At 40.9% G+C, this 20,254-nt stretch overlaps 1 long non-coding RNA gene across 2 annotated transcripts in view; it reads right to left on the bottom strand.

Moving 5' to 3' along the window:
* The window catches only part of LOC138160458 (uncharacterized), a 48,143-nt gene that overhangs the window by 1,752 nt on the left and 26,137 nt on the right, over positions 1–20,254 (bottom strand). Inside the window, exons 2-3 of one of the 2 annotated variants that reach the window (XR_011168152.1) lie at positions 18,065–18,182; positions 9,170–9,258 (exon numbers count right to left, since the gene is read on the bottom strand). This is a non-coding gene — a long non-coding RNA (uncharacterized lncRNA). The remainder of the gene's footprint in view (positions 1–9,169; positions 9,259–18,064; positions 18,183–20,254) is intronic. The other variant, XR_011168154.1, reaches the window with a different exon arrangement.

Below are 20,254 nucleotides of genomic sequence, written 5' to 3'. Positions count from 1 at the left end.
AAGAACTGGAGGAAGTCGTTAAGACCATTTTTCTTCAACGTGTACTTGTCGCTGAATCACTCCCAAGGAAATGAGCCCCCGAGTGTGCAAGGCTCTCCAGAGAACTGCAGAGGCCCCTCCCTGATATGCTTCAGAGTTACTGTCCTCAAAGGGTGACATTAACCCTGGAAAACACTGGTACTTTGCCAGGGAAAAAGGAAAAGGAAGAGGAAGAAGTAACAGATTGCTCTCAGTTCCCGGATGAGATGAACCACCGGATTCTGAGCTTTTTTGCCACCCAGCTAGAGTTTAGATTTCATTTAGGAATCAGTCAATAAGCATTTATTAAGTGCCTACTGTGTACCAAGGCACTGTGGGGTGAATTCTCCTTTGGGTTAGGCAGGAGACCTAACTTCTATCTGAAGCTTGCTGGTGAGGGAGAGTGCAAGGGGCACTGAATTTGATATCAAAAACACAGGACAGGGTGTGGCTAGATGGTGCAGTGAATAGAGCACTGGCCCTGGGGTCAGGAGGATGTGAGTTCAAATCCAGCCTCAGACACTTAACACAAAATCTAGCTGTGTGACCTTGAGCAAGTCACTTAACCCCAACTGTCCTCCAAAAAACAAAAATAGCACAGGATATACAGTAATAGGAGGCAGTGGAAAGTGTCAAAGGAGTCAAAGGATCTGAGTTCAAATCCTGAGATGCTTCTCACTTCTGTGACCTTGAGGAAATCACTTAATTTCTTAGACCTCAGTTTCCTTACTATAAAAATGAGGAGATTGGACTGTTTGGTCTCTGAAGTACTTTCTACCTCTCTGTCTATGAAGTATGGTCAAATCCAACCTTAATTATTATTTCTTCGACCATGAGCAAGTGGTTTAACTTCTCCCTCAGGTGTCAGGTTCCTCATTTATACAATGAAGTGATTGTGATAAATGAGATCTCTAAATAGATCTTAAAGGAGATCACTAAAAAATTCATCTCTACAATCTACAAAGAGGTGGGGCAGTAGATAGAGTGACAGACCTGGAGTCGGGAAGACCTGAGTTCAAAACCTGCCATAGAAACTAGCTGCTTAGATCCTCTGGGCAAGCCACTTAATCTGTTTGCCTCAGTTTCTCCATCTGTAAAAAGGGGAAAATAACCACAGAGTAGTTTGCGAGGATCAAATGAGATATTTGTAAAGTGCTTTGCAAACCTAAAAGCACTCTATAAATGTTGTTGTTATTATTATTATTATTACTATTATCTGGGATCTGTCAAAGATGTAGATAGGGTTATTTTCCTTCTGTAACCACTGGTAGTGTCTTGAAATATTGTTTACTTATGATATGTGAAGACCATAAAATTGACTCAGAAGACATACCTTCTTTCTTGGTCAAAGGTGGTAGACCATAGATTCAGAATGAGGCGTACTTTGTCAAACATGGCCAATGGTTTCTTTTGCTTAATTATTCATCTTTATCATATAGAAGGGTTATATAGGGAAGGGGTGGTATGTCATGGGAGGTGCATGCATTGATGAAAAAAGCACCAGTAAAATATTTATGTAGAAAATATACATTATAGAGAAAGAAAAGGAAAGATGCTGACAGTTTTAAAACATGAAAAGCAGAAATCTGGAATCAAATTGTTTTTTCAGATACCTTTCCATATCAAATTCAAATTGATTTGCAAAAAAAGAATAAACTTCACAAGCAACCCACAATATGGCACAGAAAGAGAAAAAAAAATCCATTTTTGGTTTTAACCCTTGTTTTAAAAAGTGTTACACCTAGCTGGATCAGAATGTGCTACCACAAGTTAAGCCTAGACATTTTCTCTCTGAGCCTCAGTTTCTTCATTTGTAAAATGAGAAGGCTGGACTACATGACTCTTAAGGTCCCTCCCTCTTCCAAATCTATAATCCTCTGACCTACTGAGCAGTAAAGAACGAGATGCTTCCAGGGCTATGGTGGAAGTCTGACAGGTGTTTCTCCCCATCTCCTCACAAAACTGGGGCAGTGTGGTATGGTGGACAGAGGGTCAGTCTTCGAGTCAGGAAGACCTCAGTTCAAGTTCAGTATCTTATACACATTAGTTGTGTGATTCTGAAGAAGTCACCTAAGGTTGCTTATCATTGCCAAGGTGGTACCAGTCGACATCTATGAGAGCATAAAGCATGCATCAGTAGAGGGTTCTCTTATATCAGGAGTTCGATACAGGATAAAATCATAGGTCCAAAAAAAGCCTCTGCCAGCCCATGCTGATTTTCCAGATTCCTTCTGACAGATGGTACCCCTAGGGGTAGAGTAGACTAGAGTTAGGGTGCTCTGGGATGTATTGTTAGTTGATATCTTTTTTTCACATCATCTATATTTTCCAGTATAGTTCTCCCTTCCCCTAGAGAATAATCCTTTATGATAAAGAACATAAAAAGAAAAAAATTAGCTATACTAACCAACACCCTCCCCCCAAAAGTGACAATATATGTTGTGCCCCACATCCATAATCCCCCACCTCTGCAAAGAATAGTGAGGAAGTATCTGGAATGTCAATACTTTCTCACAGCCTCACATCTTTCAAGCCCAGCCTCATTTTTTTTTTCAATTTATTGAATTATTTAAGTTTTCAACATTCACTTCCATAAGTTTTAATTTTTCTCCCTCTCCTTCCCCAAGACAGCTTATAATCTGATATGGACTCTATACATACAATCCTATTAAACACATTTTCATATTAGTCATGTTACATAGAAGAAGAAGAATGAATGGGAAAAACCATGAGATAGGAAAAAAAACAAACAAAAAAGTCTGTTTTGTTCTTTCCTCCATAGCTCTTTCTCTGGATGTGGCTGGCATTTTCCATCATTTTTCCTTTGGAATTGTTTTAGGTCCTTGCATTGCTGATGAGTAGGGGAGGTGAAAACTTCTCAGACTATATCCTAAAATCTAGTAAGGTTTCTTGTGGGAACAGGCCTGACTTTCAGTTTCACCCTTCCCCCTCCCTTGCTGCCACATCAGTATTAAGCCCTTTAGAAGTCTTTCAGGACCCTTCCCCCTCCCTTGCTTTAGTGTTTGCCAAATAAGGACATGTACATTTGGATCGGCTATACCTTGTTTCCCTGTTCTTTGTCTTTTTCGTGCCTAGAAGTAAGCCTGCCTCCCAGACAGTGGGAATAAGGGATGGTGGTGGTAGAGTGTTTGTCTGAGTTAGGGTATAAAACCTTGCTTTGTTTTCTGTAACACATTAGTCCATCCTGGTGGAGGTGACCCCCTTTTCTCACCAGAACTGAATCAAAGCTTCCTGTTCTTACCTTGAGACATCTCTTAAGTTTTTATAAAATTTGGGTAGGGGATTTTTGGGGTCTCCACACTTTTGGGGTCCCCATACCCCACACACTGAGAAGGGTTAAGTCTATCAAAATCAGTTCTCGCACATGGTGGCTGTTGCTGTGTACAATATTGTCCTGGTTCTGCTCTTCTCACTCAGCATCAGTTCATAGAAGTCTTTCTAGGTTTCTCTGAAGTCTACCTGTTCATCATTTCTTATAGCACAATAGTATTCCACTAGGCATACTGATGGAAGTAGATAAGAGGATAACAAGAAGTTACTTTAATTGCTTGGAAACATCCTTCAGGAAGCAAGAAAGCTGTCTAGATAGATGTAATATGTAAATACCCCTTCTTAAGTACTTCATAATTGGAGTTCCTGTTACGACTTTCCAAAACAAGTTGCTGCTATGTTGCTTCAAGGATTTTAGCCATGAACAATACATCTCATAAGTAAAACAAAAACACAACATAATCAGCCAAGAGTTAAAGGAAATATAAACACTTAGCACTGGGAGTTCAGGACTGCCTTAACAGATGACTCAAAGGATCAAATTATAAAAACCATTTCTTCACAGAATTTTTCGGCTACTAATAACTTGTATACACAATTCAGAGACCTAAAACTCAAGCTTTTTTTTTTTTTTAAACAATTTTTAACTGTTCTCTGAGAGGCAGTAAATATGAAGTGAATAGAATTGGCTTTGGAATCAGGAAGACCTGTATTGAGCCTATCTTCCAACACATCAAGTCTGTGTGACCACAGGTAAGTCTATTTACCATTTAACCTCTCAGTGCCCTGAAGCAATTCTCTAAGACTTTAAATCACTAGATCAAAGTTGATCTGCACTGACAGAACAAGTTCCTCTCTGGAGACTCCCCACACTGATGAAGTCACTGGTCTAGTCCAAAAAACAAAAACCAGGTGCTTCGGTAACCAACATGGGTCCCACAAATGAAATATAAGAATAAACTCCTTTCACACTAATCTTACAGGGGTTCGCTTAATTAAGTCAACAAGTATTGATTAAGCAACTACTACTACCAGGCTTAGTGCTAGATGCTGCACATATAAAGACAAATACAGAATCCTGTCCTCAAAGAACTTATATTCTACCAGAAGCTACTTTCTAGTGGGGGAGGGATGAACCAACATGTACTCAGGTAGATACAGAAAGTATGCACAGTAATATTGGTATTAAGAGAATTACTATTATACTATTATATTAATGACTAATTGTTAACTTGTGATACAGGCTTTTCTCCTCCTAATTTCTGTTTAGAATCTCACTCTTTTTAAGGTCTGTTAGCCTCTGAAGGACAAGACTGACCGATGAGATTTCTCCTATCCCTATGCTCAGGACCATACCCAGCTAAGACACCTAATTTCTGTTTAGAGTATAAACAAAATTCAGTATGGCTGAGCTCTTATCTAGGGTAAAGGAACCCCTTATCTTGAAGAAAGATAAAGAAAGGATCTTGGGTAACTGGGTCCCTTGATCACTCAGGGATTTGAGGGTAAACAGCCAACACCTCAAATCCTTTCTTCTTGCTAAATAAATCATCTTTACCCATCCCCCTTCACTGACTACACACATCTTTCCATAGGCCTCTTTTCTCCCCTGTCTTAGGGTGTAGTCTGGCTGGAAATTTTCCCCTTCCCAGAGCCACTGGAGACTAAGGCCCACTACTAAACTGCATGCCACCCAGAAATACTGCTGTTAAGCTAATGTTGACACTGAGGAAGAAGGTGCACCATTCAAAGACCTGAGGACAGAACAGAAAGGCTAATACAGTAAGAAAGCCCCTCGCTACCACTGTTAAATTCAAGTCACTAAGCCCAGATGATCTAGACCACAAGGGGCTAAAAGAACTATAGCAGATATGATTGTTAAACCACCATCAGTGATTCTGGAAAGATCCCAGAGGATATGAGAGAAATCACAGAACTGGAAAAGGGTACTGTTTTTCCCAATTTTTCAGAGAGAGAGAGGGAGGGAGGGAGAGAGGAAGAGAATAGTAGTTTTGGAATAACAAAAAGCTGAAGACAAACTATATGTCCAATGATTTGGAAGTTAAGTCAACAAGTATTTTTTTTTTGCTTTTTGGAGGGGGGAAGGTAGGGCAATTGGGGTTACATGACAAGGTTACACGGCTAGTAAGTGTTAAGTGTCTGAGGCCAGATTTGAACTCAGGTGCTCCTGACTCCAGGGCCAGTACTCTATTCATTGTGCCACCTAGCCGCCCCAACCAGTATTAATTAAGCACTTACTATTTGCCAGGCACTGTGCTAAGTGCCAAAGATACAAAAGAAAGGAAAAAAACAAACAAAGCCCAAAACAAAACAAAAAGTCTCTGTTCTCAAGGAGTTTACAGTTTAATGGAGGAGACAATATGCACACAATTATAAACAAAAAGATATGCCCAAGATAAATTAAAGATAATTTCTGATGGAAGGCATAAAGATTGAGGAAGACTAGAAAAAACTTCTTACTGAGGGTAGAACATTAGCTGAGATCTGAAAAAAAAAAACAAAACAGAGAAGCCAGAAGGTGGAGATGAAGAGGGAAAGAATTCCAGGAATAGGGGACAGTTAGTGACAATGCACAGAGTTGGGAAAGAGAGTGTCTTACTGAAGGAACAGTAAGACACAAAAGTAGGTAGAAACCTGACAAGGTAGATGACAGAATCGGAATACAAAAAGATCTAATTAGGCAAAATGCTGGCTTGGTTTAAAAAGATGAAATTTAACAGGAATAAAGTTTTACACTTGGGTTCAAAAAATTATTTCAACATGTGCAAAATGGAGCAGAAATGTTAGACATCAGTTTGGCTAAGAGAGATCTGAGAGCTTTAGCTGATTATAAGATCCATATGAATCAACAGTGTGATGTGGCAACCAAAAATCTTTGATCCTGGGCTACATTATGAAAAGCAGGGTCAGTCCCTCTAGGGCTAGGGAGATGATAGTATTCCTGAACCCTACACAGGTCAGCACCCATCTATAGAATTGTGTTCAGTTCTGGGCATCTTGTTTTACAAAAGACATAGGTGGGATGTTGTAGCAGCAAGCACCGCAGCGTCCCCAGGGTGGCTGCTAACACAGGTTCTTAGATCTGCTTTTCTAAAGGAAAGCAACTCAAAATGGGTTAACAAGCTTACTTTAATCAATCAAACATATATCATTTACCTAGTTCAGGGGGAAAAGGTTAGCACCCTGAATTTCAGAATATACAGAGGTTACAAGCATAAGTTACAAGAACATTTCAGCAGATAGGCTTCCAAACTGTCCAACCATTATATATATATCCATACCAAATCACAGTTACCAGAGAGGGAAGCAACAACATCTGGGTTTTCAAAGCCAGGGGGGCTCAACGGCTGCCCAGTCTCATCTGGTCAAATCACACAACACTTCTCAAAGTGAGCCCCAAAGCAAAGCCTCATATCAGGGCTTATACAACCTTCTCCTGGCTCAGATAATGTAACAACCTTCTTGACCCACTGCCCAATCACAAAGTATCTCCTGAGAAACAAGCCTCCCACCACAGGCTCCAGGTGCACTTAACCTAGGGGCAGGGAAGATCTTAAAAATTTACATTCCCATTACAGATGGGAATGCTTTTAGAGGCAGGCAACCAAGATGGTAACTGGTCTTGAGATCATGCCAAACAAGAATCAGTTGAAAAAGACAGTGATGGTTAATCTGGAGAAAATTTGGGAAGAGGAGGGGCACAATACTTGCTTTCCAGTTACTAAAAATGCCATGAGCAAAAAGGAATAGATTTCTTCTTGGGGGGCAGCTAGGTGGCGCAGTGAATAGAGCACCAGCCCTGGAGTCAGGGGGACCTGAGTTCAAATCTGACCTCAGACACTTAACATTTAGTAGCTATGTGACCTTGGGCAAGTCATTTAACCCCAATTGCCCTGCCTTCCCCCCTCCAAAAAAAAAAAAAAAAAAGATTTCTTCTTGGTCCAAGATACAATACAACATAAATAAGGTTAATTTGTAATTTTATTTAAGTTAATGTGTAGCCAAACTCCAATAAAGTACTCATATTTGAATAGGGATCTGATGCCCTGAGAATTCAGTTCCAACTAAATATAGTTACACTATAAAGACAGAACTCCAGAACTGCTAGGAAGTTGTTCATTTTGCTTTATATTTTTTTTTTTACTCAGAATTTCTCTGTCCCAAAAGTCTTGGTGCAGTTTTAAGCTTTGATAGTTCACAGATTTAGAGCTGGCCAGTCGTGTAGTCCAACCCCTTCCTTTTATAGAAGAAGAAACCAAGTGCCACAGAGGTTGAATGACTTGCCCAACGTCATACAGAGAGTAAGTACCATAGTTGAGACTTGAACCTAGGTCCTCTTTCCATTCAGTCTAATGCAACGTTCTGTCCTCTCTTCTGTCAAGCAAGGGAAATGGACAAATGCCTGGGTTCCAAAGTGTTTTGCAGGCAATATAAATGGAAGCAGTTGAAATGTCAACAAAGCTGACGCTTAGACTAAGTAGAATAAGTACTAAATGTCATTAAACTTGAAAACAAAATTTGTGGGGGAACAAACCACAATTGGAACAAACCCACCTGAAGACACATAATTGGGGAAAAAACCTGTCCAGGGCCATCCTGGGTTAATTACAACAACTATTATGGTAGAGGTAAAAGAAGAAAACATGAAATGTAAGTTTATTTAAGGCTCTTTAATCCAGCTACACAAACAGGAAAGCTCTGGAGCTTCCAAGGGGAACCCCACCCAACAAACACTTCAGCAGGAAATACCAAGAAGTCAGCATCTCAGTCAACTTACATGATCCTCACACATTCTCATGAGTTGATCCTAGTTGAAAGAACATAGTAAAATCTTGATTGAAATTTACTACCTGTGTGACCTTGGGCAAAAATCTCATAACATAACCTCCCTGGGCCTCTCTGAGTTTCCTCATCTGTAAAATGAGGAAGTTGGTCTGAAGAGCTATCACACACACAGACACACACACATAACATACATATTTATATAGGACATATATGGAGAAAAAACAAGACAACTTTAAGATTTGCAAAGCATTTCACAAATATCACCTCCTTTTAGCTTCACCACAATTTTAGGAGGTAGGTGCCATTATTATCTCAATTTTACAGATGAGGAAACTGAGGCAGACAGAGGTTAAGTGACTTGGCCAGGGTCACATAGCTAGTAAGTGTCTGAAGCCGGAATCAAACTCAGGACTTCCTGACTCCAGGAGCAGCATGCTTGAGGTCCATTATATCCCTAATTATATGATCCTATAGAATATTATTTTGAACTTTGCAAAGCACTTTATGCACATTATTTCATTTGATTATATTTTGAAGGTGGATTTTTTTTTTCAATACCAAGATTTGAGAAATTAACTTTTCCTTAAGAACTCAACTAGGGGCGGCTAGGTGGGGTGGTGAATAGAGCACCAGCCTTGGAGTTAGGAGGACCTGAGTTCAAAATTGGCCTCAGACACTTACCACAAAAACTAGCTGTGTGCCCTTGGACAAATCACTTAACCCTAATTGCCCTCCAAAAAAAAAAATTCAACTCCTGATTAGATAAAAGGCCAAGACAAATGTATGCCTGTGAACATGCGTGTATACCAGAACATGAGACATTTTAGTCTCCTAGTCTACTTGCAAATGTTTCACACAGAACACTCCATTAGATACAAAATGATGGAAGGAAAAAAGTGTGAATTTGTTGCTGCTGAGTTGTTTCAGGCATGTCTGACTCTTTGGGACCCCATTTGGGTTTTTCTTAGCAAAGATTCTGGAATGGTTTGCCATTTTCTTCTCTCTCTCATTTTATGAATGAGGAAACTGAGACAAACAGATTTATGAGACTTACCCAGCGTCACATAACTAGTAAATGTCTGAGGCCACATTTGAACTCAGGTCTTCCTGACTCCAGGGCCAGTGCCCTATCCACTGTGCCACCTAAATGAAGAAATACCAAATGATAATTACAGTGAACTCCTGGTTTTTCAAGTGCTGAAATTAAAGATTATCGAGCCCTAGGGGTGGCTAGGTGGAGCAATGAGTAAGAGGTCGGAGTAGGGAGGACCCAAGATTAGTTCTGGCCTCAGATAATTAACACCCACACAAAAAACTGGCCATGTAACCTTGGGCAAGTTACTTAACCCCAATTGTTTAAAAAAAAAAAATGATTATCGAGCCCTTATTCTACTCCTTCACCTCCTTTCTTCTATCAACTCTTTAATAATGTTACTACATAAAACAAAGGAAGGGGATAGAGGCCTAGCCTTAAAGTCAGGAAGACTTGGGTTCAAGTCCTGAAGCTGGCTACCTATGTGACCACAAGCAAGTCACTTAACTTAGTGCCCCCAGGTAACTCTAAGACTGCAAGTTTCAGACAAGTTGTTCATCTGCATCCAGGATTCCCCCATCAGGAGTTCCCAACACAGAAGAAATTATAGCTCAAGAACAAAAACACATGCACGCATGTGCCTGCACTCACACACACACACACACACACACACATACACACATGAACATCAAAAGCCAGGTCAGTTTTACCATTTGTTAGCAACTCTAGATAAAAGTTTTAGAAATAATAATAATCAATACTTATAGAGAGTTTCAAAGTTTGCAAAAGACTTTACCCTGTTATCTGATCTTCTGAACTAAGTCTATATTATAAGCACCAATTTAGAGATGAAGAGAAAGGCTCAGAAAGGTTTAAAAGATTAGAGGCTGAATTTGAACACAGATCTTCCAGGCTCCAAGTCCAGAGCTCCTATTTATCAGGCCATCCTGCCTCCCTAGGAAGAAAAATTGACTAAAATGAGGATTTCAAATATCCATAATGCCACAGTGCTATCCAGAAACCATCTCATAAACTTTGTTGCTGTCTGCTCCATCTCCTCTCTCCCCATTGTGGACAATTGAGAGTTGGCCACCTGTGAATTTATCACACTTCAGTGTCTAACACATTTCCTTAAAATCCTTGAATTTAGAAAAAGAACCACCCTAACACTTTATTTTTTGTTTTTGAGGGGGGAAGGCAGGGCAATTTGGGTTAAGTGACTTGCCCAAGGTCACACAGTTAGTAAATGTGTCAAGTGTGTGAGGTCGGATTTGAACTTGGGTCCTCCTGACTCCAGGGCCAGTGTGCTTATTCACTGTGCCACCTAGCCACCCCCACCATAACAGTTTTAATATCAAACTAGGTATTAGATGGATCTGTTAGGCAGAGGGAATTATTGTCTACACAACCACTTTGGTTAGGACCAACCATTCATTCCTATGTCATTAGGCATCTACAGAGGGTGAAAGACATTAAATCTTCTTCCTTCTCCCTTATAGCAGCAAACACTTGGGACTCAGCATCCCACCTTCTCACATTACCCTGTATTCAGCTAATAGGGAGATACTCATTTTGAGAAAGTTCTAAAGCATCAGGTCACTGGCACTTTGCTGTGTCATGTACTGTCACTGGAACACATCTGGAAAATGTTGAATGCAAAGAACCACTGGTCACTATCAGTAAGAGAATAAGATCCTCTCAAAAGCAGCCACTAAGATTGTCTTTGAAAGGAGAAAAAAAAAATCATTCATTTTCAACGGGAACTGGGATTGAAAAAAAAAAAAGATCCTTGAGGTGAGAACCGAGGTAAATAATGAATTGACCTCATTTAATGCTTCCTGGAACAATAATCAAGCCCAGAATGGTGATGACTATAAATTCCTGGTCCGTGGACTTGGTTCAGCATAAGTCAATTTTCAAGCATCATGTTTGGGTCTTTGCCATTGATGGGCAGACTAGAATGAAGATTTATATACCTGTCATGTCACTCTTCTGGAGAGCTCAAAGCTCTCCCTCCATACATTGTCTAAGCCATTCCCATCAGTGAGCTTCTAAGACAGGAAGGGGCAGAAATATACAGACATTCTAGATTCATGTCTCCTTTGTCAATTGAATTAAATATATATGTCCATATTTCTAGTGGGAAGGAGCTGCCTTCTTTTGTGTGTCTTCTCTATATAGTGCCATGAGTGCTTGGGCCCTGTTTACACTTAACCGTGGAAGTTAGAGCAGGAAACATCTCCATTTAACACAGAGATAGGTATTCTAGCAGTGAAAGACAGGGAAGAGACACTTCTAATGTCATACAGTTAATGACAGCATCCCTGGGGCCTCACCTCTCAGTTGTCTACCCACTCCTTACTTCTCTCAACATCCTCAATCCCAATAATGAAAGGCATGGAGAGGGAGACAGGTAAGTAGCTGTCTAAAGCTTGGTAGTCTTCATTTTCACTGTAGTATTCTTCAGAGAATAGATGTCACAGAGCAGTGGCTAGAACATGGACCTTGGAGCCAGAAAGACTGGCCTTTGCTATACATGGCTTCATGACCCTGGATAAGTGAGCTAAGTCCTCTTGGTCACTCTCTAAGGCACCAACTTGTATAAGTAGTGGGAATTTTTTCACCCGGAATTTCCCTATATAAATGAAATCATAGATCTACTCCCAATCCCTACCCCTATCCCTAATACCCAGAATGGGGATAACTATAAATTCCTGATCCATAGCAAACAAATTCCTGGTTAACAAGAAGGGTACTGGATTGGACACCTGAGGCTCTGCATTCCAATGTTACTAGTTCTGCTATTTATTACCTATGTGACCTTGGGCAAATCATTTCACCCCCTTGGGTCTCAGTTTCCTCATCTATAATCTGGGTATGGATTTGCCTATCCCTATTCTGTTTGCAGAGCCCTCATGTCCTCAGTCTGTTGCCTGCAGAAGAGGATATACACAGGGTTCTTGACCCTTTCTCCCTTGTGATTGATTAGCAAAATGGCCAATTAGCATCAGCCTTGGCTGGTATTATAGAATTTCCAAATCAATCTCCTGATGATTTGTTATTATATGATAGCTTGCCCAGTCCATGGCACTGGGAGAAAAGGCGAGAGGACTGAGGACCTGGGTTCCAATTCTGACTCTGTGACTTCCTACCTGTGTAACCTTGAGCAAGTCACTTAACCTCTGTGGGCCTCAGTTTCCTCATCTGTATAAATGAAAGGGTTAGTCATAGAGTCTTAGATTTCTTCCAGCTCTAAATCTATGATCCCTTGAATCTACCTCGGGTCAGGGCCATGTTTAGGACAAAATTCCTGCATATGGCCGTAGTCCCCAGGACAGATTTCTGGTAGGAGCATTTTATGTAGCTTTACTTTATGACTACGGAAATATCAATATTGGAGGAGTCTTGCCTTGCCTTGCCTCTGTCTCAGTTCAAGCCATTTCAACAAATCCTTTTTTTAAGCTTACACAAAAGGGTCTGGGTTAAGCAATGAGGATACAAAAATACAAGTGACGAAGTGTCTTTCTCTAGGAATGTATAGTCCAGTAGGGGGTGAGATCATTTCCACAAGTTGGAATGTGATAAAGGAATAGGAAGGGCTCACCAGCAAGCAATGAGAGACTGGTAAAGCAGACAGCAAATATCGGGAACTATGTGTGACATTAAAAGCATCTCTTCCTTGTCTTTTACTACAAGAACATTTCTGTATTAAATGGAGATGTTTTCTGCTCTAACTTCCACCGTAAGTGTAAATAGGGCCCAAGCCATTACAGCACTGTATAGAGAGGACACACAAAAGAAGGTAGCCCCTTCTCACTAGAAATTCTTTTTTTAAATTCAATTGACAGAGGCTAGGTGGGTGCAGTGAATAGATTACCAGCCCTGGAGTCAGGAGTACTTGAGTTCAAATCTGACCTCAGACACTTAACACAAAAACTAGCAGTGTGACTTTGGGCAATTCACTTAACCCCAACTGCCCTCCAAAAAGCAAAAAAATAAAATAAATAAATTCAATTGACAAGGGAGACATGAATCTAGAATGTAAATTTCTGCTCCTTCCTGTCTTAGAAACTTGTTCACATTTCCACACCAATTCTGAGAACCCACTGCCTGAAGTAGTAGCCCATGAAAAGATGTGTATGTCTGTTAGTCATTCCATCCATCTCATTTTCTTAGACTTAAAAAATGGGGGAAAGAACAGTTTTAGAAGAATTAAATAAGATAATATTTGTAAAGCACTTAGCATAGTGCCTGGCATAGAGTAGGTGCTATATGAATGCTGATCCCCTTCTCCTTTCCCTTTAATATTCCTTAAACTAGAAGGACTGGAATCTAATAATACCTTGATGACACAATGCATTTTTTTAAACCATAAGGCAAATAATATAGAGATAATACGATGAAACTTGTATTTCAAAGTAAAATGATAATATATCCTTAAAATTATTTGTCTTTAAAATGTACTTGCGGGGGCGGCCAGATGGCTCAGCGAGTAAGAGCACCGGCTCCAGTGTCCGGATGACCTGGGGATCGAATCTGGGCTCCGACACTTAGCACCACACCCAGAAATAACTGGCCGTGTAACCTTGATCAAGTTACTTAACCCCCCCCCATTGCTTATAAATCAATCAATCAATCAATAAACAAACAAACAAACAAATAAATAAATAAAATGTACTTGCACAGATAGGAGTAATTATAATAAATTAGAGTTAAATTATTCTTAAGAGTTTAGTTTCAAATAAATATGTCTGGTCCTCTAATGCTAAACATACCAGGTCAGAAATATAGAATTAATTTTAAAATGTCATTTATCTTTCGATTGCAGAGTATACCATCAAACTACCACGAACTTTTTTTTTTTTAATCAGGGACAAATTGCAACTTATCTTCATTAACTTAATAGAAACACGTCATGAGCATAGGGCTCTGTTCCAGAAAGGTGGCATGAATGTTTAGGCAGCATTTGAGTAACAAGGAAGCTTGCCCAAAAAAAGGAAAGCAGGATTAGGGGACAAGAAGAGGGAAGCACTGATATATTAGTCATGTAGTCTGGCTAACAAAAAGGGTACTAGATTGGGTACCTGAGGCTCTGTATTTAAGTGCTACTTATTACCTATGTAACCTCAGGCAAATCACTTTGCCCCCTTGGGTCTCGATTTTCTCATCTATAAAATTAGTGGGTAGGATTAGATGATCTCTAATATCCCTTCTAATTTTAAATTAAATCCCTTCTAATTTTAAATCCTATGACTTCAGGGAGAAGTAATACTAATAACAATAAAAACAAATGCCCATAGTTTCATAATGATTCAAGGTTTACAAAGCACTTTACATATATTATCTCATTTGATAGCCCAGCACAGCAGAAAAGACATCATATTTGGCATCAGAAGACTTTATTTTAGTTCAAATGCTGGCTCAGTTGATTACTACCTGTGTCCCCTGGGGGTAAGTGTAATGGAAATGCAAATTTAAAGATCTTCCCTGCCCCTAGGCCTTTTGATAGGCTTAAGAGACTCTGAGAACCTTCCTTGATTTGAAAATATACTCTGCCTCCTAATAGGCTGAATGTGGTCACATGGAGCCTGTGGCAGGAGGCTTGGTTTTCAGGAATGCCCACACCTTGATGCTGTGTGATTGGGCAGTGGGTCAAGAGGGTGGTTACATTCTCTGACCCAGGAGAAGGCTATATAAGCCCTGATGTGAGGCTTTGCTTTGGGGCTCACTTTGAGAAATGTTCTGTGATTTGATCAGATGAGACTCTGGGAAGCTGTTGTTGAGAGCCTCCTGGCTTTGAAAAACCCAGATGTTGATGGTAACTGTGATTTGGTATGGGTGTAATGGTTGGACAGTTTGGAAACCTGTCTGCTTGATCTGTTTCTCTGTCTTGATAATTCTGTCTGTATACTCTGAAGTTCGGGGTGCTAAAGCTTGTTAACCCATTTTGAGTTGCTTTCCTTTAGCAAAGCAGATCTAAGAACCTGTGTTGGCAGCCACTCTGGGGACGCTGGGGTGCTTGCTGCTACAGTAAGTGGCTTTAACTTCTCTGCACTGAAGGGTCCCCATCAAGGAAGTCTTTTCTAGGCTCTCTCGGAGACAATAAGAAAGCAGGAAAGGGAAGGAGGAGGGTTATACAACTTGAAAGAATACTGAAGAGTATAGATGTCATTAAGATTACTCAAGAGACAGCTGGGTGGCCCAATGGATAGAGCACCAGCCTTGGAGTCAGAAGGACCTGAGTTCAGATGTGACCTCAGATACTTGCTAGCTGTGTGACCCTGGGCAAGTCACTTAACCCTGACTGCCTCAAAAAAAAAAAAAAAAAAGACTACTCAGCACCTTTCCTAGATCTTAAACTGTCTCTCTACAGGCTTTTTAGGTCAAGAGCCAGACTGAGACTAGAGAAACTGAAGGTTTTCTAGACCTGTCTTGTGCCTAGCCTAGACCAGTGGATTGAGGTCAATCACTCAATCCAACATTTTAGATGTGAGCTAGGACCTTTCATACCCTGAAAGTTTATGGTGAACTACAGGATGGTTATCATTCTGTAGCATTATGAAAAGTTCAACAGGAGGTTAATCATCCTCTAAAAGATATTTGTTCTTGTCTTGACAACAAATAAAAGATATTCTGGTAGCATGAGTTCATGTATATCATAAATTTCCACTGTTTTATATCATAGTTTGAAGCCAGAAGGGAATTGGAGTCATCACAGTGGCACATTCTTAAACTTAGCCCTGAAACTAACAGGGCTGAAGCTTTGCCAACGCTCCTTCCACAGGTATTACTGAGCTTCTGCCCAGCTCTGTCCTAGGCACTCAGGGAAGATTTGGGACCAAAATGCTTCCTGACTTCTTGACATTATAGTGAGGACACCCGAGCACCCACACTAAGACACAGTTCCTTTTATCTCCAGGGTAGAGGTTTCTTTTTCACAGACTGTTTCTAAAAAACAAGGAACAGTTTTGGTAAACAGAATATTTTGCTGATTCGATGAACTAAAAATAAAATGTCCCACGTGGGGAAGATTACACAACTTCCAAGTAAGGGCTGGTAATGGGAACTATTAGGTAGATAAAGCTACTCTGAAAAGGAAATGAGCTACAGCTTTCAAATGTTAAAAGAGCTGAAATCTGCTAAGTTAATACTGGATCCCAGAGAGATAGAATGGCTTTATTTCTTAACACACCAGAGAGACTGGTCTCTGCGTGGTTTTCAACTGCAGTTTGCAGAAATGGACAGAGAGCTGGCCTCAAAACTGAGAACACATGAGTTCACATAGTGGCTGTGTGACCCAGGGCTAAGCAATGAACTTCTCAGTATCCCAGGCAACTCTGTAAAAGTGGAAATTGAAGAACAGTGGTCTGATCTGCTTGGTAAAGAGAGCTCCTTATTCATGAAATCCCAGGGAGGAGGTTGGGAGGGTGTGTGAAAGAGAGAGAGAGAGAGAGAGAGAGAGAGAGAGAGAGAGAGAGAGAGAGAGAGAGATCTTGACTCTTGACCTTTCGCCTCAAAATGATGATCATTGTTCAAGACGAGTTTGTTTATAAGAAGTCTTCAGAAGTCCTGAATTATAATTCTAGATATCTAAAGGCTTCCTAACATAAGTAATTCACTTTTCTGTGATTTCTCTTGCTTGTATTGGGGAGTGTGAGATGAGGGAGAGGAAAGCTCACTAGAGTTCCCTGGTCTAAAGGTGAGGGTTTAAGGCTATGGGAATAGCCGGGAGTTCTAGCCATCCTCAACAGACTTGCCATATGCCAGAGTGGGTCCTTTTAGAATACCCATGTATACAAATGCACAGCAGTGGTAGTTTGAGAAGGTCCTGATCACATAATCTGGTGCAATCTAATTAATAAACATTAATTAATCACCTGCTATATGTGGGGTGCAGTGTTACATACCAGGGATCCAAAAAGAAAACACAAAACAGGTATATCTCCCCATCTGGTCTCTTTCCTGAACTTGTGCTCAAAGATTAGATTCTTAGGAGGTAGCTTTTATTCCCAGGCTCTAGGATACCTTGTGTGCCTGCGCTTCTAAAACTATAGCTCGTGTCCCATGTCGTTAATAGTCAAGGAAGAAGAAGAAGGAGAAGAAGGGGGAGGAAGAGGGAATGGGAGGATGAGGGGCATTTATATGGTGCTTTAAAGCTTGCAAAGCACTTTACAGATATTAGCTTTACTTTATCCTTACAACAACCACAAGACATAGGTGGTCTTATCATATCCATTCTACAGATAAGGCAGCCAGGTTGTCTGGGGTCACATAGCTTGTAAAGTGTCTGAGGCTACATTTGGACCCAACTCCAGATCCAACGCTCTATCTGCCTAGCTGCCTATAGAGAGGAGAGGGTGATCCACAGTGTCCACTGCAGCTAATGGGTCATGACGAATGAGATCTGAGAAAAGAACAACAAATCTGACAATTAAGAGACTGTTGTTAACTATGTAGAAGGCAGTTTCAGTTGAGTGATGAGGACGAGGACAAAGCAATAATGAACTACTGAGAGGAGAGGAAACAGACAGTGAGTGTAGGGAACTCTTCGCTAAGATAGGAAGAGTAGATATAGCATGAGAGTCTGACCAAATGGTAGTGTTTAACGAAGGGGGGGTTTAAGGATAACAGAGATTTAGGAATGTCTGAAGGCAGTAGGGAAGAAAACTTTAGATAAGGAGAGTTTGAAGATTAGTGGGGAGAAGATATGAAGGTTGTGATCTGCTAGAGAAGACAAGAAGGGAAGAAATCAGGCACACAGCTAGAGGTCTCGGTCTCGGTCTCGGTCTCGGTCTTGGTCTTGGCCCTGGCCAGGAAAAGGGATGCTTCTTTGTCAGAAACAAGGGGAAAGGAGAAGACAGTGGAAGATGAGTCAAGGAGTTTTGAGATGAAGAGAAAAATACAAAGGGGGCTCACCTTGAATAGCTGCAATTTTATCAGTAATGGAAGAAACAGGGTTTTCAGATGGGAGAGGTGGGCTTAAGGAAGGCAAAGATTTGGAATCACTTCAGTGGAGATCGTGACGGGTAAGCAGCTAGGGAGGAATTAAAAGAATTGTCAATACAATAAAGGCCTAGTTGAGGTTGACTAACATAAGTTTGTAATATAACTAGTCAGCACAGTTGTGAGACTTCCTTCAGCTGTGTTCAGTAGTTAATGAGTAAGAACAGAGGAGGCAGATGGTAGGAGTAATACAGGGCTGAGGTTTATTTAGCAAGAGATGAGTGGTGACAGGACAAGGCACAAAGGATTTGAAAGCAGAGGGAAGTGTAGTGTTGAAATGGCCAACTATTGGGCTGAGATTAGAGAAGAAGGGAAGTAAAGTTGGAACAGCAATGATGTCTGGGAAAGTACTGAGAAGTGGAGGGATTGGAGGCTTTGATGAGGGTGACAAACAGGCTTAATCTTCACGAGCTATTGGGAGAAAGGAATAGAATGGTAGGAGGTTAGAGTTATGCTAGGGAATTTCAGAGTTTCTAACAAGGGAAGTGGAACACTTGTAGGTAATGGAGAGATCTAGTGTGTCCCAAAACATAGTTGAGGTGGAGTAAAAGAGGTCATAGGATTTAAGGAGGTGAGGTACTACAAGCTTAGAGAGTTTGAGGAAGTATGAACATTAAAGTCTCCTAGTATAGGAGCTAGGGAAGAGAGGGTGATGAACTTGGTGCTGTATTAGAAAAAAGAGAGAGAATGACCATGGTTGGGGGTGAGGGTGGGAGCTGTATTCTATGACCTCCATAATTTGGATAGGGGGAAAATTTTTGATTTATCTGATTTCAAAATGCCAAAAGGTTGCTGAGTAAGGAGCTAAAAGGAAAGTCTGGAAGGGACAGTGAAGAGCAAGGAGTTGTTTTGACTCCCTAAGACCAGTATATGAGGGGATGTGAGAGAAGGTAGAGCCAGTGATAGAAATAATAAGTAGAGATGCAGTGTTATCAGAGGGGAGCCAAGTTTCAGGGAGGGCTAATGGATTTATGAGAGAAAGAAGCCCCAAATAAAAGAATGAAACAGGAACTTCAGGAGGCATAATGGAAGCAGTGGGCAGCGCTGGAGCGGGATAATGACATGGTAGTATGGAAAGAGATAGGGGTAGAATACTGCAGGAAGGAGCTGGGGAGAGCTTTCTCTTAAGTGACCGATGATTGATTAGATTAGTAAAGAGATAGAAAAATAGGAGAATCCATAGGCATAATAATGAGCAGTAGATGGAGGGTGAAGCTCACAGTCTCCAGGGAAAGGGAGGTCACTGATTGGGAGAGGTGGTTGCTGAAGGGGGGATGGGAGGCGGTTGTCCCCTAGCTAGGACTAGCTGGGTCTGGGTTCAGCTTGAGCCTCCTCCAGGGTGGTCTGTGGCCAATGGTCTTCATTCCCACTAGTTCTTGATATATAGATACCTTGTCAGGTGGACTTAATTAGAGACCATATAGAATCTGATATATAATTAAGAGCCCTTGAGCATTACTGATCTGTTGCACTGTAACCTGCTTGAAATCAGATTTTAAAAACCCATCTTCTCTACAAATAAGGAGCATTTAAATGCTATAATTCTCTCTCTCTCTCTCTCTTTTTGGAGGGGGAAGGTGAGGCAATCAGGGTTAAGTGATATGTCCAGGGTCACACCGCTAGTAAGTGTCAATTGTCTGAGGCCAGATTTGAACTCAGGTCCTCCTGACTCTAGGGCCGATGCTCTATTCACTATGCCACCTAGCTGTCCCAAATGCTATAATTCCTGCCAAGAATGATAAGAATAGCATCAGAGGGGGTGGCCAGGTAGCACACAGGGTGGCCAGGTAGCACAGCGAGTAAGAGCACCGGCCCCAGAGTCGGGATGACCTGGGATCAAATCTGGGCTCTGATACCTAGCACCCACCCAGAAATAACTGGCCATGTAACCTTGAGCAAGTTACTTAACCCCAATTGCTTTAAAAAAAACAGCATCAGAGGACAATATCTAGTATATTCCAATTGCAATGACATTCAGGGAACTGAATAAATGGGGGGGGAGGGGAATCATAAATGTCACTACTCAAAAAAATTCCCTAGTTAGGTTGTGTATTTACTTATTGAATACACTTTGATATCATTAGTTAAAGTGTTGATACTCCA

Source organism: Petaurus breviceps, unplaced genomic scaffold, assembly GCF_028583685.1.
Source record: "Petaurus breviceps papuanus isolate PSGF00001 unplaced genomic scaffold, PetGlider_PUasm1.0 118, whole genome shotgun sequence".
NCBI classification, from domain to species: domain Eukaryota; kingdom Metazoa; phylum Chordata; class Mammalia; order Diprotodontia; family Petauridae; genus Petaurus; species Petaurus breviceps.
Note: the sequence above shows the minus strand (reverse complement) of the source record. Positions and strands in the feature narration are given on the sequence as shown.